The sequence below is a fragment of the Odocoileus virginianus genome, chromosome 19 (genome assembly GCF_023699985.2).
Source record: "Odocoileus virginianus isolate 20LAN1187 ecotype Illinois chromosome 19, Ovbor_1.2, whole genome shotgun sequence".
Lineage (NCBI taxonomy): Eukaryota > Metazoa > Chordata > Mammalia > Artiodactyla > Cervidae > Odocoileus > Odocoileus virginianus.
In genome coordinates this window covers 5,106,133-5,133,048 of record NC_069692.1, presented here as the reverse complement: position 1 = coordinate 5,133,048, position 26,916 = coordinate 5,106,133, and the positions used below count along the sequence as shown (strand labels likewise).

The 26,916-nt window shown below is 39.8% G+C and overlaps 1 long non-coding RNA gene across 3 annotated transcripts in view; it reads left to right on the top strand.

Moving 5' to 3' along the window:
- The window catches only part of LOC110140799 (uncharacterized), a 223,597-nt gene that overhangs the window by 120,253 nt on the left and 76,428 nt on the right, over positions 1-26,916 (top strand). The window contains exons 1-5 of one of the 3 annotated variants that reach the window (XR_011481867.1): positions 5,554-5,617; positions 10,328-10,408; positions 12,626-12,714; positions 18,050-18,166; positions 20,019-20,106. The exons of 1 other annotated variant lie outside the window; for it this stretch is intronic. This is a non-coding gene — a long non-coding RNA (uncharacterized lncRNA). Of the gene's footprint in view, positions 1-5,553; positions 5,618-10,327; positions 10,409-12,625; positions 12,715-18,049; positions 18,167-20,018; positions 20,107-26,916 lie in introns of those variants that run through there. One more of the 3 variants, XR_011492987.1, reaches the window with a different exon arrangement.

The window sequence follows — 26,916 nt, the reverse complement described above, 5'->3', positions numbered from 1 at the left end:
AAAACTGGATTTTCAGTTTTTTAAGGAACCTCTGTACTGTTCTTCATAGTGGCTTTACCAGTTTGCATTCCTACAAACAGTGTAAGAGGGTTTCCCTTTCCTCCACACTCCCTCTAGTATTTATTGTATATAGACTTTTTAATGATAGCCATTCTGACCAGTGGAAGGTAATACTTCATTGTAGTTTTGATTTGCATTTTCTTTAGTAATTAGTGATGTCTGTGTGCTTTTTAGCCATCTGTATGTCTTTTTTGGAGAAATGTCTATTTGGATCTTCCACCCATTTTTTTTTTTTTTTATTGCCTTGCTTACTTTTTTGATATTGAGCTGCATGAGCTGTTTGTATATTTTGGAGATTAATCCCTTGTTGGTTATTTCACTTGCAAATATTTTCTCCTGTTCTTAGGGTTGTGTTTTGTTAGTTTCCTTTGATGTGCAAAAGCTTTTAATTAGGTCCCATTTGTTTATTTTTATTTTCAATACTCTAGGAGGTGAATGAAAAAAGATCTTGCTGTGATTTCTGTTAGTGAGTGTTCTCCCTATGTTTCCCTTTAATAAAAGCTTTATGCTATCTAGCCTTACTTTTAGGTTTTTAATCCATTTGAGTTTATTTTTATGTACATGGTATTAAGATGTGTTCTAATTTCATTTTCTCACATATAGCTGTCCGTTTTTCTCATCACCACTAGGGAGTCATTTTCTTTCTTTTTTTTTTTTTTTTCAGGTAAAAGTCATTTTTAAAGGGTCAATTTTTCATTTACATGTAACCATACATCTTATTTACATATATATATATGACTCAACTTTCATTCAGCTTTCTTCATTTGAAGTCTACATTTTAACTGATATGTAACCATTATATAGTCTTCACAGAAGGACTACATATCCTCACAGTCACAGGCAGTTCTGATGATAATCCTTTGTCTCCATATTGAGAACTGAACACAGTTAAAGCCTCAGTGAATAATAAAGATGAAGATCCAGTGTTAAATCTGCTTACAGCCACACCAGCTATTCAAGGAGTCAGCAGCTGCAACTAAGTCCAAAGCAAGGATGACTGAAGACAGGGACCACTGCTTAATGCTGCTACTGCCATGAATTCTTATAGTGCTTCTTATACTGGGTTCATTTTTTCTTTTCAAAAAACTGATTTTTCTAGTAATGTTTAAAGTTATCTCAGTTCTTTAACTCAAGAGAACTGCTATATTTAGGCTGCTAACCAAAAAAAAAAAAAAAACAAGAGCATGTACCTTTGTCCATAGTCTCCAAAGGTTCAAGTGCAAGAGCTGTCTAAAACCTGGTATATATGTACATGGTATTAAGATGTGTTCTAATTTCATTTTCTCACATATAGCTGTCCGTTTTTCTCATCACCACTAGGGAGTCATTTTCTTAATGGAATAAACTGAGACTCAAAGAAGTTAGCTGGCTTTAAATGTGAAATGTCATGGCAGAATCAGATTAGCAGTGTGTAATAGGCTCAAATTTGGGAAATGCTCCTTGTGTTCAAGCACAATTTTGTCAGAACTGTTTTGATAATTCGGGCTTCCTGATGGCTCAATGGTAAAGAATTTGCTTTCAGGAGACACAGGTTTGCTCTCTGGGTCGGGAAGATCCCCTGGAGAAGGAAATAGTAACCCACTCCAGTATTCTTCCCTGGGAAATCCTAGGGACAGAGAAGCCTGGTGGGCTATAGTCCAAGGGGTTGCAAAAGAGTTGGACATGACTTAGAGACTAAACAACAACAACAAAATTTGTGGTAATTGCTTCCAGGATGCATGCATATTTGTGTGGAAAATCAGAAATAAGTATCTATGAAACTCTAAAATATGCTTCTCTATAAAATTCTCTTCATTCCTTATCCTGCACCACCCCTTGAAAAACATATAGCCCAGACCTGTGGATAAAGAAATCATTTACATTAAAAAAGTAACTGCTGACAGTTTTTCATTCGGGCTGATTGCACAGCTGGATAACACAATCAGTAGTTGAAAAGGCCAGAGGGATTTAAGTTAAAAAAAAAAAAAAGCATCCATAATTACTGAGGGAAAAAGGTAGCTCACTGCAGTATGGGCTGCCTACAGCTGGTGGAAGGTGTCCACATGCCTGTGGCTACAGTTAGAGCAATTAATCAAAGTTTATCTTTGAAAGAAGAGGCTGTAACTGCCTTGTAGAGATTAGAGGTTCTTGCGGTTCATTCACCTCCGAAGTTATTTCTTGGGCACCTCATTTTCTGCAGTCAGTACTGAGTCCTAGTGGTGCAAAAATCATTGGATACAGATCCTGTTCTAGAAGGATTCACAGAGCTGTGCCAGAAAGGAGGTCAACATAGACAACTGCTAGATTAGGACAAGAACTCTGAGGTATGAGGAAGGTATTGGAGAAACAGACCAGATTCTTTGCGAAATTTTTCTCAGTTGTCAGAGAAGATCTCATAGTGAAGAGATTTATTGAGTTAAATAAAAAAGCTGAGTTGGGGCTCTCCAAGGGTAAATGCGAGGAAGAAAATTCCAGTCAGAGGGCAGAGCACATGCAGAGAGTGGTGGGAGATCACGTGTGATAAACAGCATGTAGCTGAGCCTGATGGAGCTCACGGGTACTTGGGGGTATGTGTCCGAGCAGGACACTATGGGTCGTTCCCACCGCAAGCCCCTCCCCCATGTCCTCCGCCTGCCTCTTGTTTGAATAAATAAGACCTTCCCTGAGTCACAAAAGCCTGACTCAAGAATTAATGATTGAAAGGGATGTGAACATGTAGTGATGAAAGTAGCAGTTGGACCAGAGAACTGGTGACAATTGATAGCTTATGGTGAACAATGTCTCCTTTGTGATCTCCATAGAAGATTTAGCTTTGGAACCAGGGACCAGGCTTGATCACTCAAGAGCTTTTGTGTAGCAGAGTTTTATTAAAGAGAAAAAGGGAGAGAGAAAGCTGACACAGACATCAGAAGGGGGACTGAGAGTGCCCTCACTCACTAGTCTTATCAAGGCCTTATATACTTTGCCCAGACCCACTCTCACAACATGCATCTTAGATTAACAAGATTAGAACTAGCCACAGAAAGGTCTTACCAGACCCACTCCCACAATATAGTCTTAAGATAACAAGATTAGTCAGAAGGTTCTTGTTAAGGAGAAACATGTCCCTGAGCAAGATATATTGTTATACTGACTAAGACAAAGCGATGTAGAAAAAAACCTTTGTCCTTTTCTCCTCTTTAAGAATCCCGGGCACCTTCCTCCTCCTCAAGGGCCCAGACTCCTTATCAACCTACCTAAGAATCAGCTCTCTCAGCCACGTGGCAGTCACAGAATCTTTAGATCCTCTTTGAAGTTCCTAGATAACAGTATCTGATGCACATTTCCTAAATTGTCTTACACAAGCTAAAAACACCACCAAATGGAAGAACTATGCTCAAACTACCGCACAATTGCACTCATCTCACACACTAGTAATGCTCAAAATTCTCCAAGCCAGGCTTCAGCAATACGTGAACTGTGAACTTCCAGATGTTCAAGCTGGTTTTAGAAAAGGCAGAGGAACCAGAGATCAAATTGCCAACATCCGCTGGATCATCGAAAAAGCAAGAGAGTTCCAGAAAAACATCTATTTCTGCTTTATCAACTACGCCAAAGCCTTCGACTGTGTGGATCACAATAAACTGTGGGAAATTCTGAAAGAGATAGGAATACCAGGCCACCTGACCTGCCTCTTGAGAAACCTGTATACAGGTCATGAAGCAACAGTTAGAACTGGACATGGAACAACAGACTGGTTCCCAATAGGAAAAGGAGTACATCAAGGCTGTATATTGTCACCCTGCTTATTTAACTTATATGCAGAGTACATCATGAGAAACGCTGGGCTGGAAGAAGCACAAGCTGGAATCAAGACTGCCGGGAGAAATATCAATAACCTCAGCTATGCAGATGACACCACCCTTATGGCAGAAAGTGAAGAGGAACTAAAAAGCTTTTTGATGAAAGTGAAAGAGGAGAGTGAAAAAGTTGGCTTAAAGCTTAACATTCAGAAAACTAAGATCATGGCATCTGGTCCCATCACTTCATGGGAAATAAATGGGGAAACAGTGGAAACAGTGTCAGACTTTATTTTGGGGGCTCCAAAATCACTGCAGATGGTGGTTGCAGCTATGAAATTAAAAGATGCTTACTCCTTGCAAGGAAAGTTATGACCAACCTAGATAGCATATTAAAAAGCAGAGACATTACTTTGCCAACAAAGGTCCGTCTAGTCAAGGCTATGGTTTTTCCAGTGGTCATGTATGGATGTGAAAGTTGGACTGTGAAGAAAGCTGAGCGCCAAAGAATTGATGCTTTTGAACTGTGATGTTGGAGAAGACTCTTGAGAGTCTCTTGGACTGCAAGGAGATCCAACCAGTCCATTGTAAAGGAGATCAGTCCTGGGTGTTCATTGGAAGGACTGATGCTGAAGCTGAAACTCTAGTACTTTGGCCACCTCATGCAAAGAGTTGACTCATTGGAAAAGACCCTGATGCTGGGAGGGATTGGGGGCAGGAGGAGAAGGTGAAGACAGAGGATGAGATGGCTAGATGGCATCACCGACTCGATCGGCATGAGTCTGAGTAAACTCCGGGAATTGGTGATGGACAGGAAGGCCTGGTGTGCTGCAATTCATGGGGTTGCAAAGAGTTGGACACGACAGAGCAACTGAACTGAACTAAACTGATTAATACTTGATGACACCACATAATCCCTCCAGCTACTCCTCCTAGATGGAGTCATCCCCTGATGACCCTTGTCAGCTTTCTTCTCTATTGAAATCTCCATACAGATGCACCTTGCAACAGTCTGCTTTCTCAGTCCCTTGGCTTCCTCACAGCACAGTGCATCTAGTCCTTCAGAGTAAAATCCTGGACTAATCTTTTACTTCTTTATTTCATCTACCACATCCAAATTTTCAGCAGATTCTTAACCTTTATATTAAAGTATCCTGAATTCAGTGTTTTCATTTCCTCTGGCTCTACCATCTTAATCTTTGCCTAGATCACTCAACCTGGGGCCCCTGCTTCAACTGATCTCTTCTAGCTTTTTCTCAATTTCACAGTCAAAGGGATTCTTATAAAACATTAAGTCAAACAATCTTACTCCATGCTAACGACCCCCTGAAGACTTCTAATGACTTGTAGAACAAGATACAAAGTACTTACCAAGGCCGGCTCAATGGTCATGAATTTGAGCAAACTCCGGGAGATAGTGAAGGACCGGGAAACATGGTGTGCTGCAGTCCAGGGGGTCACGAAGAGTTGGACAAGACTTAGTGACTGAACAACAACAGCAAAAGGCCTTTCTGCACTAGAAGACATCCTTAGGTCAGAACTACATCCTCACCGCCTCTGGGCATCTTCTTTGAACCCTGTGGGCTGGACCCAGGTCCTTCTCATGCTCTCAGCAGCCTGTGCTCATGCTTTGTCTGTGTCATCTCTCTCGTATTGTGATGAAATGAGTGATGATCTCCCTTCATTTGTTCACAGCACCTCTCCAGCCCAGTGCCATGTCTTATTTGTCTTATTAGCTTGACCATATAGCTGGCACAAGAGTAAGAGCTCATCAAATACTGAACAGACACTGTACCAAGGTGAATAAGACAAGGTCTTTGCCGTCAGGTTGTCCACAGGCTATTTGATGAGACAGGGATATAAGTTAATAATTATGCTACAATGTGATAAGAGTTATAACAGTTCTATTAAAAAGTGCAGTTGGAGTCCTGTGTCCAGCATAGCCAGTGCTAAAGAAGCAATGGAACAGTCACTGTGACTTTTCCCTGGTGAATCTGAGCAGCGTTTATGTTCATTTAGGAAATGAATGACTTTAGAGTTGTCAGATTGTTTACTGTGTGCTGGCTGTGCTTAGTCGCACAGTCGTGTCCGATTCTTTGCGACCCCATGGACTGTAGTCCACCAGGCTCCTCTGTCCATGAGATTCTCCAGTCAAGAATACTGGAGTGGGTTACCATGCCCTCCTCCAGGGGATCTTGCCAGGCCAGGCATCAAACCCAGTTCTCCCACGTTACAGGCAGATTCTTTACCATCTGAGCCACCAAGGAAGCCCATTAGATTGTTTATAAAGTTATAAAGCTCTTAGAAATCCTTGTAAGGCAAAAGTTACTGTATAATAGTGAAATACTCACTTCTGAACAGCAGCTGGCAAGCCTGGTTTTCATATGCCTTAAGGCACATCACTGAATCTATTGACACCTATAAAGTTTCCTCCTTTTGAAAAAAAAAAGTTTTACAAAGGTTAGCTTCTTTAATGTTCCTTTTACACTATCCTGCACAGGGTATTCTTCTAAGTAGTAAAGGTCAGAATGATGGCTGATGTGTCTAATAATAGTTTTAGATTTTACTCTTTACTCTCTGGTGGTTAGGTATGTTAAGTGTTGTGTATTCTCTTTGTTGAAATTGCTGCAGCTGTTAAAATATTTCATAAGCTTATTTGTTTTTATAGTGGGCAGATTGATTCATTAGAACTGACACAATTAGCAGTGGAAAGTGATCACTGAATGTATTTTGAAGGCATCTTGGTTTGATGAAAACACATGAGTTTGGAGGGTGGATTGACTTATTTTAGAAACTCACCTTTGCTTCAAATAAGCTGGGTAGTGTTGTGAAAATGTCATAAGTCTCTTAAATTTGTTTTCATTTGTGTGAAGTCACAATACTTGCAACCAATGCTGCTGGGAGCCAACACACGAGACCCTACCCATGACGAGGCCATGAGGGAGAAAACCTGATGGGCAAGGCGGATCAGGTCTTCAGGGGTTTCGAAAAGGCCAGCTCACGAGATCCCACCCATGACAAGGTCACGAGAAAGCCTGGCAGGCAAGGCAGATCAGGTTTTCAGGGATTTCGAAAAGCTGCCCCTGGCCTCACCTTAAAGATGATATCTGTCTTTCTGATGCCTGCCTCAATGGACTACTCCCTAATTTCTCTGACACAGGCAGGAAGGCCTTCCCCGATCTCTTCCCAAATAAGAATCAATTTAGAACTTTAATCAATAAGTTTCCCAGGTGGTGGTATTTTATGAAATTATCCAGGGGGAAAGGAGTGTTTTAATTTAAACTCCTTTGCTGGTAGTTTGTTAGCCAAATGCATTTATGCCCTTGGTACTAATATGCATGATTGCTTATAATATCCTAATCATAAAATAGCATAAAGAACCTGATTATATAAAAGCCCTAATAGACATAGAGCCTTTTTAAGGGGTAAAGGAGTCCTATTAGAAGACATAAGAAAAATTATTCTATAGGTGGTTATTGGGTTGAGATTTGCTTGCTGTGTTTTGCTTGCTGTGTTTTTGCTTTTAATGTGCTAAGGTTGTGTTATAGAAACCATTGTTTATATAGTTAAAGATCTAGAGAAATAAGGACTTAGCCCTAGTGTGGTAACAATGAGATGGTTGTTAATTGTCAGCCAGGAGTGCTAGGCAGAAGCTGCCTCACCAAAGTCGCAGAGTCAGTATGGGGTAAACTTCTTAGATAAACGCTACTGACAACTTTTGTAGAAGGATTAATTTTTGTATTAACAAGGATATAATTCTACTCTGTACTATTTCCCTATGATATTGCTACCTTTCAGTTAAGGTCACCATAAAAACGGAAAATAGGTTTACATTCACCTGACCTGCATAAAATGTTAATAGCCCCAAGGCCAGAAGATCATGTGCTAAGAATTACTATAGAATTAGAAAGCAAAAAACATCCTGCTTTTCCTAAAAAACAAAATGATGTAATACTAATCCTGTGTAATCATGAGTAAGCATCTTGTACCTTGAAAACGTTCTGTGAAAGCGTATAAAACCGGTTGCGAAAAAGTAAAACACAGACTTGGCTAGTCTCACATGTCTTCTCTCTCTCTCTCGCCGACGCCGTTCATCCTGAGGGTACCCCCTGGATCCTGCCGAGGCTGGACCCCGGCACAATGCAAGACTGATTTGAGAATAAAATGAGATAACATATGAGGAACTAACAATGTCTGGAGAATATGTGTTTAATAAATGTATGTTTTTCTTTTCTTATAGGTAAGACTTTTCTATTTAGAGGCCTCCTTGATAAGTATTTCAAGCTTCTTTTAGATTTTACCACTTGAGAATCTGTTGTCTTTAAGCTCAACACTCGATGTTTCTATAATGATAATATTGTATTAGCTAATACTTAATGGTTATGTAATGATTATATCATTCTCAATACATGATTACCCTCAACAGTCTCATTTCTTTCCTACTTATTTAGGTCCATTTTACAGATGAAGAAAATGAGATATAGAGAGGCTGAGTAATTTGTCCACGGTAAAACTAGCAGACTTGAGGGTCAACCCTCAGAGTCTGACTACAAAGTGGTGTTCTAAGAACTGCCTCTTGGTATAATATTCACTTTCTGTCTCTTCTCCCACCACATTAATTGCTACTGTGTCAGTTAAAGAGGATTAGACAGAGACAAGAAGGATCCCTTTCCCATCATCTGTGTAGCTGAAACTAGAGCCAAAGAGCAAGAGCAGGAAGGAAAGAACATACTGCTGAGAGGGCAGTGAGGGGGAGAGGGTCAGGGGAAATCTCAGCTACAGGAGGGGTTGCGATGGTCACTTTAACCTTAGAAGCTCGCTCATGGTAAAGCAACTGGGCTGATGGTTGCCTCTAGGTCCTGGGTAGTAAGCCTCTGGAAGCTCACTGAGCACCAAGAATCATTATTTTCCTGTCAGTTGAATTAAGTCACTAAGTCTGGGTGTGGTAATACCCATCTTGGGTCATCTGCTCCTAAGAGGGGTTCTGGGGCCCACAGTAGAGGGCTAGTCCCTGCCTTCCTTATCACTTGGCTGTGTCTTTGAGGCCAGGGACTGCGCTGCTCAAATTAAGTTGTATATGCTTAAATGTTTTATTCAAATGCTGTTTGTTTGTTTTTTTCCTCAATTGAAAAAAGAATCAGAGTTTGAAGAGTAAAAGCTTTTATCCGTGATTGTTTACACCAGCAAGTCATCAGAATTCTACTGCGCACTTGGTAGGGTTGTGGTCCCTGCCACTTGCCCACCCATGTAATGTGGTCAGGTTAGATGATCATCCTCAGGCAGTGGGTTCTAGAGGATTCTGACACTCAGGACTCAGGTCTGCAGGCACGCAGAGCAAAGGGCCTCAAGCACAAGACCTTCCAGCTTCAACTCCAGTCTCAGGAACCTGACCCCTTCATTGACACGGGATTAGATGTTACCCATCTCTTCTGGCTGTGGCGTGAATTTTGAATCTCTAAAGAATGAATGAATGCATTATATACATTTGAACTTAAGGATCTTTCAATTATCTGCATGGAAATTTACGCAAAAGAGGCAAACTAACAACCACTGATTTTTACTGCATTTCACTTTTACCACCCTAAACTCTGTTTCCTAATCTCTCCTCTGAGCAGCGAGGCTTGCTTGTGAATAGCTCTTGTATTCCCTGGCATGTAGCTTTTGGACATATTGTTAGAAGGATTTTGAACTGGATGAAATTGAAATTGGGATCTGTGTTTTAAATAGGAATCGTATGTTAGTTAATTTTATGTTTTTATTTTTAAGTTTCGGCTGTGCTGGGTCTTCGTTGCAGCGCGCAGGCTTTCTCCAGCTGTGGAGCATGGGGTTTCGAACGCGCCGGCCCAGTAGCTGTGGCACTCACACTCCTCTAGTTGCAGCAGAGGGGCTCCCCAGGGGTAGATGGGGTCTTAGCGCCTCAACCAGGGACTGAGCCCACACCCCACATTGAAAGGTATATCCTTAACCACTCAACCACCAGAGAAGTCCCACGGGATCCTTTGTTTTTTAACACGATTCCGTTAGTGCTACACTCACTTTCTTCCCTCGATTACCATGGATTACCATTGACAAAGGACAACTGTGTACTTGCTTAGCACTATTCTAAGACAACAGAGTAAAATTTCCATTTATAGTTTTAGAATTTTAGAATATTAGAATTATTCCTTTTAGAAATATTAGAAGTTTAGAAATCTTAAAGGACTCATGTAGGCAGTAAGAGTTGAAGTCAGAAGTCTCTAAGCCTGTGGACACAAAAACTTATAACTAATGAGTGTGCTTTTATCAACTCAATTTTCTTCAGTTTTGCCAGCACAGAAGGGTGGTTTGAAAAACCAAATAAATGAGTCTTGGGAAATAATGTTTTATTTATCTTACAAGGGAATTAATTCTCAAAATCAGTGAATAAATCTTTCTCAGATTGATGAGGAAAACAGTACAATTAAATTTTTATGATGTTTACTGAGCAAGTATCTACTTTCAGGAATAAAAACACTTTTTTTCCTCTTTAGTTCCATCTCAAAAGCTAACAGAATTTTGGAAAGCAGTCAAGTCTGTGAAGTTAGAGTTCAGTGGGTGTTTTGATGTGCCAGGTGAGATAAATTTGCCAAGGATCAGGTTCCTTCTCTGGCTACACTTCCCCCTCCTCAGTGAAATATTTAAAAGGAAACATCTCTGAATTGTTTTTACTAATGATTGGACAACAGGATGGTCACTCCTGGCTGCAGTCTTCCTTCTCCCCAGGACAGGTTAGGAATAAAAGACACAATGACATGAAAACATTTCCCAGAAACTACATTTCCAACTTTGTTATTAATCTCTCAAATCTAAATAGAAGCGCTAAAGTGGAACACACAGGAAAATAAGACAGGCACATAGAGTGAAATGAGACCAATTTGTTTAACCTCACTAGCATTTTTGTCGGAGAAGGCAATGGCACCCCACTCCAGTACTCTTGCCTGGAAAATCCCATGGATGGAGGAGCCTGGTAGGCTACAGTCCATGGGGTCGCTAAGAGTCAGACACGACTGAGCAACTTCACTTTCACTTTTCACTTTCATGCATTGGAGAAGGAAATGGTAACCCACTCCAGTGTTCTTGCCTGAAGAATCCCAGGGACGGGGGAGCCTGGTGGGCTGCCGTCTATGGGGTCGCACAGAGTCAAACACGACTGAAGCGACTTAGCAGTAGCAGCAGCATTTCTGTGAGCTGGATTTCATGTTAGCTTTTTTTGTTAGCAGTAATTCACAATAAAACATCCTATGTGAAATCTTAGATAAAATATAAGAAAATATGTATCCAGAATATAGTACATCTTAAAATTAAAGAAAATTGATTTGATTGAATCTGTGGGATTTTCTACAATAGGTTTTTGCTTATGCTGAGTCAGGGCTTTCATTTATTTATTTATTTTAATCATATGTAATCTGAGCCATAATAATAAAAGATATCATAGTTGTGGATATGAATAACAAACCTACATTAGCAATTAAATCACATTATGAGGAAGCCAGCAGGATCAATTGGTAAATGTTCTCTATATTAACTAACTCTGAGGGTGGGGATGGAGGCTGAAATTTTGAAAAGATCTCAAACTCTCTACTCAGAATGATTTTTTTTTAAAATTGGAGTACAAGGATGTCTTTGATGTCAATCTGTGATAACAAAGGTCTGTTTTAATTGCCTGTACTTATGATCACTTGCATTTAATCATATTATATCTAGGAAAAATGTGTCTCATTCTCTGTATAGTAGAAAGTGTTTAAAAGTAGAAGTGTTCTTTAAGCATAATAATTTGATGTTTGTTTATGTTTCTAAGATCCAAGTTTGGCTCCCGATCTTAGAATAATTGTGATTTCAATCTGTGAAATGGATTATTTCCTGTCATATTGGTAATCAAGGTGGATGTGAGCAGACAGGATGCTGGCCCCAGACAGCTGAGATGCATAGGAAAGGAATGTTTTCAGTGAGCCTAGACGCTTGCATCTTCCCATACACCGAAAAGCACTAAATTCCTCGAGATATCTAGTTTTCTGTAATGAACAATAACATTTTGATGTTCAGACTCCCTGCCCTTTGCTGCAGACTCCTATATAACCTGACTTCTCCCCTGGCCTCTCTGGAGCAATTTCTCAGGGCTGCTTGAGATGCTGCCTTCTGGGCTTCAAGTCCTAACAGTTTTCACTGAATAAATGTAACTCTCAACTTTTAGGTTGCATGCATTTTTTTCAGTCAACAAATTTTATTCTTAGCCCCATGAATACTGAGAAATACAAAGAAAAACCATGGATGTGGTTGGCTCACATACAGCAGGTTAAAGAGAGCATTTAGTACTAAACTAAGGAGAAACAATTTTGTATTTGAAACGTCTTTAAAGTTTATAAAACACTATACAATTGTTTATTTATTACAGAAAGCCTGAATTTAAGGTAGAATTTCTCACTCAGAGAATCCTTATAGCAATTTTCTTTCTTTTTTTTTGTAGTACTTAGTAATTTTGTTTCTCATAGCAATTTCTAAGACATTTTTATAGTCAGGTCTATGATTTTTTTTTTCAGTTCTAAGTATTTGGACTGAGCACAATTACTAATTACTAATTTTTGAGTAAGGCATCGGGGATAACTCACAGGTGGGAAGCCATTTTCTTTGACTCTCCTACCAGCTCTTATCAATTGAATGCTATAATGAGACTGAGTCCTGCCTCAGGCAGGAGAGAGCACTGTGATTGATTAATAATGTCTATAAAAGGGTTTGGGGCGGGGGCGGGCGCATGTAGATTTGTATACAAATCTTGTAACTGTTCTCCCTAGATTAATTAATAGAAAAGAAGTCTTGGATCCAGTGGAAGTGTCTGTCCAGAATTGCAAACAAGAGCATAACCTGCATTGCAACTCAGCAGGTATATACTCTGTTCATTACTGCAGGGTTAAACCCTGTTCCTAAGGAATCTATCTCCTCAACTCAGGTTTCTGATCTGCAGATATTTAGTGTCATAGAATGTAGCCACTGTTGGCCTATTCTACAACACATGAGTACATCTGTGTCTCTCTGTTCACACTGTTGGCTGAACTCAGGGTAGGCAAGGCACCAGCCGGGAAGCTGGAAGAAAACTGGAGGAGCTGTAGGAACTGCAGACCAGACATGTTCATTCTTCAGTGGCGGCAAAGGGTTTCTGATGTGCGGCGTATGTCTGTCTGCAGAACAAAAGCGGCCCGTGGCCCAGAGGGGTACAAGATGATGCGCATGCGCAGTGCTCTAAGTGAGCTCTGCTGGTGCAGAATCACGCAGCGTCATTGTTAACAGGGTGTGCGGACAGGGTGTGAGACTGTGAGAGGGTTCGGCGAGAGAGCCTGACTGACGCCACCTTGGCTGCGTGCTATTTCCCCACAGTCGGAGAAAGAGTTCCGGGCACTTTTCAGCAGCCTTCCAGGTTGCTCCGTCCATGGGATTCTCCAGGCAAGAACACTGGAGTGGGTTGCCATTTCCTTCACCAGGGGATCTTCCCGACCCAGGGATCGAACCCGGGTCTCCCTCATTTCAGGCGGATGCTTTACCCTCTGAGCCATCAGGGAAGTCCAGAATTATCCTCATATACATTTAATTTGAAATTTGAAGTGAAACATATCAAATATTAAGCCAGAAGTTTCCTAAGGAAAATGGAGCTCTTGAGATCAGCAAAACCCGAATCTAGTGGCCTCTCCTGAGCCTGAAGGATAATGCAGATTCACAGACAGGAGTCCTTAGCTGACCTCGAGTCACACAGGACCTGCATTCACACAGGAAACACCACTGAGGATGTGGACTTCGCTGCTTGCTCATCTGTCTGAACTCTTCAAGCATCCTCTGCTCACCTTCCTCTGAAATGGGAGAAGCTCTTGTTCTACTCAGCCCGTGTTATCTTTTCTGTTCTGTCTGCCCCATGTCTTGTCACCTTCCTTCTGTTCTTTCTTACTCTCCTCCTGCTCCCCCAGGGTTGATGGTGAGCCCAGTCAGTCTTTTCTGAACCTCTTCCCATTCACATCTCTCAACCCCCCTCTCTATGGCATCGTCCCTCTGCACCTCCAGCTTCTGCAGAATTGTTGGGTGCAAAGATAAACATCAAACTAGAATTAATCAAAAAATTTAAAAATAATGGAACTCAGTGAATGAAGTTTTTAAAGAAAAAAAAAGGGTCTTTAATTTAGTCAGTATTACTCTTTTATGAGGGCTTCCCAGGTGGCTCAGTGGTAAAGAATCTGCCTGCCAAAGTAGGAGATGCGGGTTTGATCCCTGGGTTGAAAAGATCCCCTGGAGGAGGAAATGACAACCCACTCCAGTATTCTTGCCTGGAGAATCCCATGGACAGAGGAGCCTGGTGGGCTACAGTCCATGGGGTCACAAAGAGTCAGACAGAAGTGAGTACACACTTAGGCACTCTTTCATGGGGGAAGATTTTAGTCAACTGCTGTTTCACATTGGTTTGTTTCAAACTGCAGATTACTTTTTCATCTTTCATGGAATGCAAATAAAGTGATGGTCCTTTCCTACCAGATGTGCTGGGTAGGCATGAGGGCACATGCATTTTCCTAACCAATATTTTCATCAAGAACCTATTCAGAGTCTTCGAATTACTTCCTATTTCCATCCTGTTTGAACTGCAAAACGCTGCCCGAGGCAGGTTTGCATCCTGAAGTGCTCTTAGAGGCCTGGGGACTAGGATGTTAGGAGTATCACAGAGAACCTTAAATTGTGGCTTGATCTTATATTGGAAAGCAAAAATTGTATTTACATTCTGTTACAGAGGGCTTTGAGACTTATACATTTGAATAATAATCAGGACTGACGTGCTAATGTCCCAAGAGGACGGTACTTTGCCAGAGTATTTCTGTGTAAGTGCCTGAGTGCTTAGGGTTCAGCAGCAGCCTTAGAAACTGAGCCAGGTGGTGTTGGAGGATGCTTTCTTTTCCCCTTTCCTTGTTCCTCCCACCCCACGGAAATGTAGGTTTGCTCAAGACGTATGAAAAATTAAAATATCATAAGGAAATTGAAAAATAGTGGGAAATGATAAAGCCTTTGTGTCTTGTGTTGGAATAAACAAGAGATGATGCTGTGTGATGGAGTAATAACTGTACTGTTAATCTGGAGTCTAGAGGTGTGACTTTCCTTGTCTAGGACACATTATTCCTCATGTGTAAGATGAAGAGGAATCAGAACATCATCCCTGCAGTCTTCCCTAGTCCTGAAATGACAGGAGTCAGCAAGTGGGAGAGCATACAGAAAGTCTGTCTAGTTAAGATAGAAGCAAGGCAGAGATGCTGCCTGGAGAGAAACCTGGAGAGAAAGGGTGTGCGTGTCCTCCCCAGTGAGGGGGAGTGCAGTAAAGAGGCGGGTAAGTCATCTATATAGGACTGTTCTTCAGAGTCTTTGTTTATCTTTGGCCAGTTATGTGGTTTGTTTTAGGTCCTGACCTGCCCTAGGGCCCTCCCCGACATGTGTGTGTGTGACTTTTTCTTGAGATGGATTCCAGCCCAGAGGCCTATGGGACTGCCTTAGCATCACATATTATGGGACAGTGCCTCTTCCTTTTTGACCCCCAAGGAGGATTTCTGGGCATGTGAAATGTCTCCCTTGCCTCAAAGATGGGAACTATATAACCTCCTGATCCTTTACTCAAACAAGGTTTAGCCCCTGTCTGTTCCAACCATGATTGTTATCTTACACTGTCCACAAGAGGTAAGGCCTGGCTGTTTACCGGGTTTCAGTTGTTGCTTCCACTTTGGAGAGCAAATAGGAGGATGGTTGTAAGTGTCTCACCTGGAGCCCACTTAGCCCCTGTATCAGGAAATGCAAACAGGAAGGCTGTTGTGAATGCCTAGCCTGCATCCCATCTGTCTTCCACCTCAATCTCTCAGAGTTTATTGTTGTAATTAAAAACAATACAGCTTTAGCTATGTTCCATTTATTGCTTTGTTTATGTATTACTGTGCGTTCCTTTTTAAAGGAAAACTAAAGTAAGCTGATGTGCCAAAAGTGTGTCTGCTTTATGTTTCAAATAAAATTTAATTTGCTAAATCTATTTTTTCCCTTTTTTTTACTCATGGATTTTTTTTTTTTTCCTATTTAAGACTATACTTCTCCCCTCTTGTTTTCCTTATATTTAAAATTCATAGGTTTTTCTTTTCCTATGAGTTGAGTATTTAGTTGGCTGATTTTCGTGCTTGCTTTTTTTGTTAAACAGTGAAAGCTTAAAGCTCAATACATACTTTGAGCTCAGCTTAACTGTTAATTGCTCAGTCATGGGTGACTCTTTGCAACCCCATGAACTGTAGCCCACCGGGCTCCTCTCTCCATGGAATACTCCAGGCAAGAATACTGGAATGGGTAGCCATTTCCTTCTCTAGGGGATCTTCCCGACCCAGGGATCGAACATGGTCCCCTACATTGTAGGCAGATTCTTTACCATCTGAGCCACCAGGGAAGATTCTAATTTGCTTCATGAGCCTGTTGATTTCCAAATGTAATTAAAGTAGCAACTTAGGTATCATTTATCCTTCAGAACTTGGGCATAGCATTTAACATTTTCAAATAAAAAAACTTACTTTTATGATTTTGAATTAAAAAAAAATCCTTCAAAGTAATAAACACATAATCTTGTTTTAAATATTTTTTGCTAATGTTCAGTTACCTACATTTCTTAATTTATAAACTTTAGTGAATATCTATCATTCACATACTTTGAAAAATGAGGAGTATAGCTCATTACATTACCTTCTCCTTATGCCTCCAACAACCTGTCTAAACTGTCACTGCCTCAGTCTGTCACATACTTATTTTTAGCTGTTTTATTGTTTGCCTTTAAACCATTACACAATATACTTAGAATTCTCTTTTACCAGTTAACCTCAGGTGGTATCTGTTGACTCTTCAGTGTCCACGATGAAAGAACCAGCACATCTGTGCTTCTCACCACTTCTGACTTCTTCACCTCCGTAACCTCTGACCTCCATGTATATATACATATATATGTGTATATATACATATATATGTATATCTATACATGTATCTTGACTTTCAATTATCTGTATTTATAGCATCTACATTTTATCCTTATTATTAGTTAAATCTTTCATGCTCTGTCTACAGATTTATTTTAAACACTTTACCATAAGGAGCTCAAACTGTAGAGTACATAGATATTATTTATTAAGGAGCCAGGAAGGGTTTTGAAGCCACAGTGAAACTGTTAAGTGTCATTTCCAGGGCTCCAAAGAGCTCCAAGTGTCATTTCCAGGGCTCCAAAGAGCTCCGGCACCACATTCCTTTATGTCTCAACTCAGAAAGGAATTCAGCGAGAGGCAAAGTGAGAGATAAGAAGGATTTATTAGAATAGGATGCTTGCAGGGTTCACAAGTGGACAGGCAAGCATTGAGCTGCCCTGAGTATTTAGTGGCTTACATTTTTATAATCAGAAGAAAAAAAGAGAGGGGAGAGCAAGAAGATCTTTGTCTTTCTTGAGGAGACATCACATTTCCATCATCAGTTCCTCCCCCAAGTTGGCAGGGAAGTTTACTTGTCCCTGCCTGTATGATCAGGCCAAGACTGTAATAGCACCTGAAAAATATTTTTGGATCTCAGTACAGAGAGACTCTTTCATTTTGAATAGTCACCTTTCCATAAATGGGTGTTTTTTTGTGTGCACAGGGCCTGTTTTGGGGATCTTTAACTTGATGACACCACTGGGCAGGTTGTAGGCCTGTATATTTGAGTGATAGTCTGGCTAGGCTCACAATTATTTATCTTGTCTCAAAATTATTTTTTCTCAAAACTCTGAAAGCATTGTCTCAAATTTTTTCTAGCATCCAGTTTTGTTCACAAGTAGTCTTATGCTGTCCTGAGCCTCATCACTTTGAAAATCATCCACATTTTCTGTTTTGAAAACTTGTTAAATTTTTCTCTTTCTTTCTGAGGTTCTGAAATTTCTAGAGGCTCTTCATGAAAAACGGTCTTTAAAATTTTTTATTTGTAAACTTTAGTTTTTAGAACAGTTTCAGATTTACAGAAAAAATTGAGCAGATAGTATAGAGTACCGATATGTCCCACGCTATATTACATTTCCCAGTTAGTAACATTCTTATATTAGTGTGTTATGTTTGCTGTATTTAATGACTCAATGTGATACATTATTATTAACAAGAGTCAATAGTTTATTCATCTCTCCATTTTTCTTATTAAATGACTTTTTTTTTCTGTCTTAGGATCCCATCCATGTTACCAGACTACATTTGTCATGCTTCTTAGGCTCCTCTTGGCTGTGACATCTTAGACTTTCTTTGTTTTTGATGACCTTGATAGTGTTTAGGAGTCCTGACCAGGTATATTGTGGGATGCCCCTTTGTTGGAATTTTTCCTCATAACTAGCCTGGGATTGTGGGTTGTGGGGAGGAAGATCACAGAGGTGGTGTCATTTCATTACATCATATCAAGGGTACATACTGTCAACATGATTTATAATTGTTGATGTAGACTTTGATCCCTTGGTTGAAATGGTATTTTTCAGGTTTCTCCACTTTCAAGTTACTCTTTTCTTCTTCTTTCTCTACTATACTCTTTGTAAGAAAGTTCCCTATGGGCAGCCTACACTTAAGGAGCAGAAGTTATGCTCTCCTACCTTTAGGGTAAAATATCTATATAAATGTATTTAGAATTCTTCTGCAAGGGTATTTGTCTAGTTTATTAATTCATTTAAGCATTTATATTAGTATGGACTCATGGCATTTATTTCATATTCTGGGTTATAATTCAATGCTACTTTACTTATTTTTGTTCAAATTGTTCCTGCTTTGGCCATTGGGAGCTCTTTCAGTTGGTTCCTGTATCTGTTTGACATACCCCATCATTTTGTTTTACTTTTTTTCTTTCCAGTATGTCTTGAAGTAATTACTTTCTGTCACTAGAATAGCTTACTTTGTATATGTCCTGCTCCAGTCCAAGAATCAGCCATTTCTGCAAGGAGCCCCAGTTCTTTTTACTGTAAAATGGTATTAAGACACCAAGATCTGGGCCTCAGGTGTTCTTATGGGATTGTCATTGCTTCTCAGCTCTCTCAATATTAACCTACATATGCGCCTGTGTACGCATGTGTGCACCTGCGCGCGTACACACACACACACACACACACACACACACCTGTATGTAACCAGTAAAATATGATGTCTCCGACTTTAATACATTACCACATGAATCATTACAACCCTCTCCCCTGCTTATCTGTGAGTTTCTACTCCAATAGTGAGAAATCTGGCTTCCCATTTAGCTAATTGTCTAGTTCCAGTGTCCAGGTATAGCAGTATCAGAATTGTTAACCTGGAGATCACAGAAGCAGCTTTATCAACTACAGTACAGTGCTTATGTGTGGTTCCTTTTACCTTTAGTTTTACAGATTCCATTTATTTCCAAAGTTAGTTCAGGCAGCACTGTTTCCCCCACCTCTTTCAGCAAGGTTGCTTGATGCATTTGTTATGTGGTTAGATTTTTTAAATCAAATTCTGCAGTTAATCCTGAATTATTTCTCTAAGTTGAAAGTTGAAATTTCCACATATAATATTGTACTTGTTTATTTCTTTTTGCAGGTCTCGATTTTTATTTTTGTTTTATTTAAAGCATTTTCACCAAGCACAAGATAAAAGTGAATTTTATTGACTCCCAAATGACCAATACATAGTATGAGATTTATCTTTGGTAGCTCTGTTAATTTAAGAATTTTAATTTCACAACTGATGGGAATGGTTCATGTACAAGCTTGCAAATTTGTCAGGAGGGAGAATATGGTTGCTTAAATGAAGTGGGAAACTAAGGCACATAGAAGTTAAAGTTATTTAGGAATCTATTCATGTATAGATGCAACTCTGATTTTCTTATTTCCATTATGTTATGCTGAATAATAGGGGACACTTCTGTTTCTGAACAAATTGATCTGAATTTACCCTAGGTTAGAAATTTTAATTAGTATTAGCATAATGGAGTTTATGGGCTATTTGATTCTTTAAAATTAATGTTCTATCACTTACCACACAAAAATTTTAAGCATTTTGGCATGATGGGGAAATGAATATTTTTTATTGTAATTCAGAATCATCTTTCTTAGTTTTAAAGGGAACTTGTGAAGTCAAAGCATTACTGAATTGAAGTGGAACTAAGTAAATGTTATTTGATTTATTTTTACAGTGCCTACTGGTCTGCCATGAAGAATAATAACAACATTTACGACTAACAGCAAATTTAGTGCTTGTGTCACACCAACATTGGATAGAAGTGCTAACACTTAATAATTACCTTGTTGCTAACTTGGCCTTGATAAGAAAGCATTCTTTTTAAAAATACATGACTAGTCATGTAATTTTGTATATGAGTAGTTCATTAAGAAACAAAAAAGCAACTTTAGTGAGTCTGAGTTAAAGAAAATAACTTAGTAAAAGCTCTGATGAGCTATGAAAGATAAGGTTGGATGGCACAGACTTCCTTCCCTCCCCTCTCCCATCCCTAATATCTGAGAGTCATTAAAGTGCATATAATAGGATTATTGTTGTTTAGTTGCTCAGTCCTGTCTGACTCTTTGCGGCCCCATTGACTTTAGCCCTCCAGGCTCCTCTCTCCATGGGATTTCCCAGACAATAATACTGGAGTAGGTTGCCATTTCTTCCTCCAAGGGATCTTTCTGACCCAGGGATCGAACTTGTGTCTCCTACGTTTCCTGTATTGTAGGTGAATTCTTCACTATTGTGCCACCTGGGAAGCCTTGTAATATGCTTATATGCCTTAAAAATGATGTCTGTTTAAGCATGCTTACCCTTTGCATAGAAAGAGATAGTTCAAGGTTATGCTAAATAAAATATTATATGTGCCATTTATGTGAAAAGTTGCCTAAGGCAAAAAATGTGGAATATGTTTATCTATCCTCTGCCTTGTGTCCCAGATTTAGCACCAATATGTGCCCTGAATTGGATTAAGCTTTCAGAATATTTTCAAAAGGACCCTCAAAAGATGGACTGTAGCATCAAAGATCTTTTTCTTTAAAAAAATTTTTTTTGTTGCACCACGCGGCATGTGGGATCTTAGTTGCCCAACCAGGGATGGAACCCATGCCCTCTGCATTAGAAGCATGGACTTATAACCACTGGACCTCTAGGGAAGTCCCAAAAGTCTTTTTAATTAAAGTTCTTTGCCAAAAACCAAAGACATATATCTCTTACCTATCATTTGTGGCAAAACAAGGCAATAAAAAGATGTATGTACGTTCCATACACAACGATTATGTTAAAAGTAAAAACATAGGGTTGGAAATAGAGAGGAGAGGGATAACACCAACAATTATTGAGTGCCTGCTGTATTCCAAGTGCTTAAAGAAGTCATAGTAGCTTATAATAGTTAAACCATCTTCATACGAAATGGTTTTTATGGAGTATTTAAATTCATTCCCAACAACATAGCTATAAAGAAAATATTATCCAGTCCATGTATGGGAAAGATAATATCTTGCAAGGTTGAGTAAGTTTACTGGGTTTCAAATGCATAGACATCTGACTTCAGTGCTCTTAACCACTGGGTCAGTTTACATATGAAAATTTATTCTCAAAATACACTTTTGGGATAGAAGTTATTATTATTTCTGTTTTTAAGATTAGAAAACCGACCCAGACTTTAGATACTTGCCAAGGATCACATGGCTGGTAAGTATGTTTTTAGATTTTAAACCTATATCTGTAAATTTAGGGAAAGTTATTTAATACAAAAAGAAAATGCATGCATTTAGAAGAGAAGTTTGAAGACATATTTTAGAGCAGAGAAATTAAAATAATCAAACAGGAGAATTTTTTGTTTTGCTTTTTACTATATATTTTCATATTTGAAGACAACCACAAGTAGAAAATCTTTTCAGATTTCTTCCTTACCTAAGGGGGAAATGGCAACTCACTTCAGTATTCTTGCCTGAAGAATTCCACAGACAGAGGAGCCTGGCGGGCTGCAGTCGAAGGAGTCGCAGAGTTGGACATGACTGAGTGACTGAGTGCGCGCGTGCACGCACGCACACACACACCTTCCCTCAAGTGTGAACGCAACACTTGCATCTATTACATTCTGTTATCTAGAACAGGCACTAGATGCAAAACCAACATGCTCAGTTATCAGCAGCGAGTCAAGTGACAAGTCATCCATCCAAATTTAGGGAACCAGTCTGTTGTTTCATGTCCAGTTCTAACTGTTGTCTTTTGACCTGCATACAGACTTCAAGGAGGTCAGGTCGTCTGGTAGTCCCCTCTCTTTAAGAATTTTCCACAGCTTGTTGTGGTCCATGTAGTCAAAGGCTTTGGTGTAGTCAATAATGCAGAAGTAGATATTTTTCTGGAACTCTCTTGGTTTTCCAGTGATCCAATGAATGTTGGCAATTTGATCTCTGGTTCCTCTGCCTTTTCTAAATCCAGCTTGAACATCTTGAACAACTGAAAGTTCTCAGTTCATGTACTGTTAAAACCCTTGCTCGGAGAATTTTGAGCATTACTTTGCTAGCATGTGAGATGAGTGCAATTGTGTGGTAGTTTGAACATTCTTTGGCATTGCCTTTCTCTGGAATTGGAGTGAAAACTGACCTTTTCCAGTCCTGTGGACACTGCTGAGTTTTCCAAATTTGCTGGCTTAACAGCATCATCTTTTAGGATTTGAAATAGCTCAACTGGAATTCCATCACCTCCACTAGCTTTGTTAGTAGTGATGCTTCCTAAGGCCCACTTGGCTTTTCATTCCAGGTGTCTGGCTCTAGGTGAGTGATACAAGCTCCACCCAGTTTTTTATTAGAGCTATATATTAAGAGTTATCAGACATTGGCTTAGACAGTGTTAAACTTTCCCCCTTATTTGGTGGCTGCTGTTGCATTAATCTCCATCAGAAACCTCCAGACAGAGGCAGGGTGAGGTTGAGTTAGGAATTAGACAGTGCGAGATATTACTCTTCCTATGTCCTGGGTTGAAACACCGATCGATAGCAAAGCCCCCCAATATTGACTCTATTAAAATGAATATTGTGGCATCCATCTTGGAAAAGGAGGATACAAATGATGAAATAGGTCTTTCAATAGTATGAATATATTGGAAATACTTTAGAAAATCCTAATTAATTTTTCAACAACTTCTAGTGAATTTCTTTTTAACTGATTAACTTACGTATATAACTGACATATAACATTTCATGTTTCAGGTAGACAGCATAATGATAGAGTATTTGTATATACTCTGCTATGATCACCACAATATCTAGTTGACATCTATCACTGTACATAGATGCAAAACATTTTTTTTCTTCTGATGAAAACTCTTAAGTTTTATTCTCTTAGCAACTTTCATATATGCAAGTATATATGCTGTGAATTACATCCCCATGATTTATTCATTTTATAACTGTGAGTTTGTACCTTCTGACCTGCTTCACCCATTTTGCCTACCTACTCTCCACCTCTACCTTGGAAACCAGCAATCTGTTCTTTGTATCTTTGGACTTGTTTTTTCCTTTTAGATTCCAATAGGGAAGATCACATGGTGTTTGTCTCTCTTTGTCTGATTTATTTCACTCCATGTAACACCTTTAAGGTCCACTCATGTTGCAAATTACAAGGTTTCATTCTTTTTTATGACTGAATAATATTCCATTGTAGTGAATTTCTATTTTAATACTTAAAGAGGAAGGATTGCAATTTATATTTTGACATAGATATTGATCTAGTTGCATTGTCATAGAATTGATTATTTCCTGCATGTTCTAAGAAATCCCAACAAAGTTAAAGAAAAAATTTCAAACAACAGCAGAATATTCAATTCCTGTTTGTGCTGTTTCTGAGAACAGAAGAAGGATTACTAAGTGAAAATGCAGAAGGTGTATTTTTATAGGCCCAACAGGAGAAAAAGCAAATAATGGATGGGGCTGCACAGAAAGGCAGTTTTGCAGGTTGAGTTCCCTGGAAGCAGCCTCTGAGACAGTGTATAATGTGCAGGGAATTTTTTTGAAAAGTGCCCTTTGGAAAGCAGGGAAATTAAGTAGGATTTCACAGTGGAAGTTGAGTTTGGATGGAAGCCCAGTGATCATTCAGAAATGTCTTCATGTAGGCCACAGTAGCTAGCCTTTCTTACCCCTCCATCCCTTAATGGACTCTGCAGCAGCTGCCAAGTCACTTCACTCGTGTCCGACTCTGCGCGACCCCATAGACGTCAGCCCACCAGGCTCCCCCGTCCCTGGGGTTCTCCAGGCAAGAACGCTGGAGTGGGTTGCCCTTTCCTTCTCCAATGCGTGAAAGTGAAAAGTGAAAGTGAAGTCGCTCAGTCGTGTCCGACTCTTCGCGACCCCGTGGACTGCAGCCTACCAGGCTCCTCAGTTCATGAGATTTTCCAGGCAAGAGTACTGGAGTGGGGTGCCATTGCCTTCTCCTTAATGGACTCTAGACATCCTGAAACAGGCATGGTGCTGGGCATGGCATCTCTGTGCAGTTGAGGCAATCCATGGAGAAGGCTGTTGACTGTTAGCACTTCATTGAAGGGTGCCTGGTGACACATCATCATGTCCACTGTACAGAGTAAGTTCCCCATGACTGCTTATGTTCAGATAGAGCCATGGTGATCATTCACTAGAAAAGCTGAAGAGAAATCCCCACACTGGGACCAATTGTTGGTGTTCTTTAAGACTCCTTCCTTCCAACTCTATTTTTTTTAAGTCACCAAAAATCAAAATGACTTGACTTAGTGGTATTTAATTTAGCCTCATTAACTTCTGAATGGAAATGAAATTCATTGAGACTGGTAGAAATTTGACACTCAAAATGGAAAAAAAAAAAACCAACAAACCCTCTGTTGAACTTATCTCTTACTTTAGTACCTCTTTAACACCAGGAAGTAAGAAAGATAAAGTCAAAGACTGTATCTTTTAAAGAAATTGCTAAACATTAAGAGGCCATCGAGAAAATAAAAGACTGACATTTTGGCAGAACCTCTCATAATATATTGTATATAATTTTTCACCATGCACTGTGGTGTGTCCTGCATGCTCTAGTTAAAAAAAATTCTAAAGCACATATGCAAATCTACTTTTTTAAGTGCAACAGTTAATACTAATCCTTGCAATGAAAACTGGACACGTTTGCAAACTGAGATGGATATTGATGTACAGTCACTAAAAGACCTACCTCCTTGCACTTTGTAAGAAGAGGGATGGCAGGCAAAGTTTGCCAGTATATATGGAGGTAAACTCTTACATTGCATACTTATTTATTCTCCTAACATAGTGAGAGAAATATAGTTAATTAACTAAATATAGTTAAATGACTATAGTAAAAATGCTTAATAGGGAGTGTTTGTAAGAAAACCTTTTTGAAAGGAATTTTTTAACTGATGATAAATTTCTTATGAATTTTTTTGGCGACACCATCAAGTATCTTGCTTGAAGATTTAAAGCCAACTTTGAATCAGAGAGCTTCATACTCTGAGGTACTTATTTACTTTTGACTGAATCTGCCATCACTTCATGGCAAATAGATGGGGAAACAATGGAAACAGTGAGAGACTTTATTTTCTTGGACTCCAAAATCACTGCAGATGGTGACTCAGTTCAGTTCAGTTCAGTTCAGTCGCTCAGTCATGTCCGACTCTTTGCGACCCCATGAACCACAGCACGCCAGGCCTCCCTGTCCATCACCAACTCCTGGAGTTTACTCAAACTCATGCCCATCAAGTCGGTGATGCCATCCAATCATCTCATCCTCTGTCGTCCCCTTCTCCTCCTGCCCCCAATCCCTCCCAGCATCAGGGTCTTTTCCAATGAGTCAACTCTTCATGTGAGGTGGCCAAAGTATTGGAGTTTCAGCTTCAGCATCAGTCCTTCCAATGAACACCTAGGACTGATCTCCTTTAGGATGGTGACTGCAGCCTTGCAATTAAAAGATGTTTGCTCCTTGGAAGAAAAGCTATGACCAACCTAGACAGCATATTAAAAAGCAGAAACATTACTTTGCCAACAAAGGTCCATCTAGTCAAAGCTATTGTTTTTCCAGTAGTCATGTATGGATGTGAGAGTTGGACTATAAAGAAGGCTAAGTGCTGAAGAATTGATGCTTTTGAACTGTGGTGTTGGAGAAGACTCTTGAGAGTCCCTTGGACTGCAAGGAGATCCACCCAGTCAATCCTAAAGGAAATCAGTCCTGAATATTCATTGGATGGACTGATGCTGAAACTGAACCCCAATACTTTTGCCACCTGATGTAAAGAACTGAAAAGACCCTGATGTTGGGAAAGATTGAAGACAGGAGGAGAAGGGGACAACAGAGGATGAAATGGTTGGATGGCATCACTGACTCAATGGACATGAGTTTAAGCAAGCTCTGGGAGTGGTGATGGATAGGAAAGTCTGGCGTGCTGCAGTCCATGGGGTTGCAAAGAGTCAGACATGACTGAGCGACCCGAACTGAAATGAATCTGTAAGCCATGAATAACTTCCATCATTCTCAATCAGGGTCACAGGAGACTCTTTTCACTTCTCCCTCTTTCTTTCCACAGCCAATGTCATGTGTAAGATTCTAGGCTAAAAAAGCAGGCTTTTCAAGTGTTCCACAGGATATTATCTAATTTGAAGTGATTCAATAGTGGAGAGGATGATATTTTCTGAAAATTTCACACACACTCATATCAGGCTTCATTTTAGTGATGTCTTCTCCCAGGAATAGACTGTCCTGGCACATGAAAGGATTCACAGTTTGCAAAACTGCCTCTTTGAGCTCAATACATGTATCTTGAAAGTGAAAGTGTTAATTGCACAGTTGTGTCCAACTCTTTGGGACTCTATGGATTGTAGCCTACGGGCTTCCTCTATCCATGGGATTTCCCAGGCAAGAATAGTAGAGTAGGTAGCCATTTCCTTCTTTAGGGGATCTTCCTGACCCAGTGATCAAACCCAGGTCTCCTGCATTTCAGGTTCTTTACTATCTGAATATATGTATTTTGGTTTGTCCTATATTTGTTTGCCAATTGAAGACACCAAAGTCATGATTAAGTTGTTCCTATCCGAAATACAAGAAATGGAGGCTGTTTGTTTA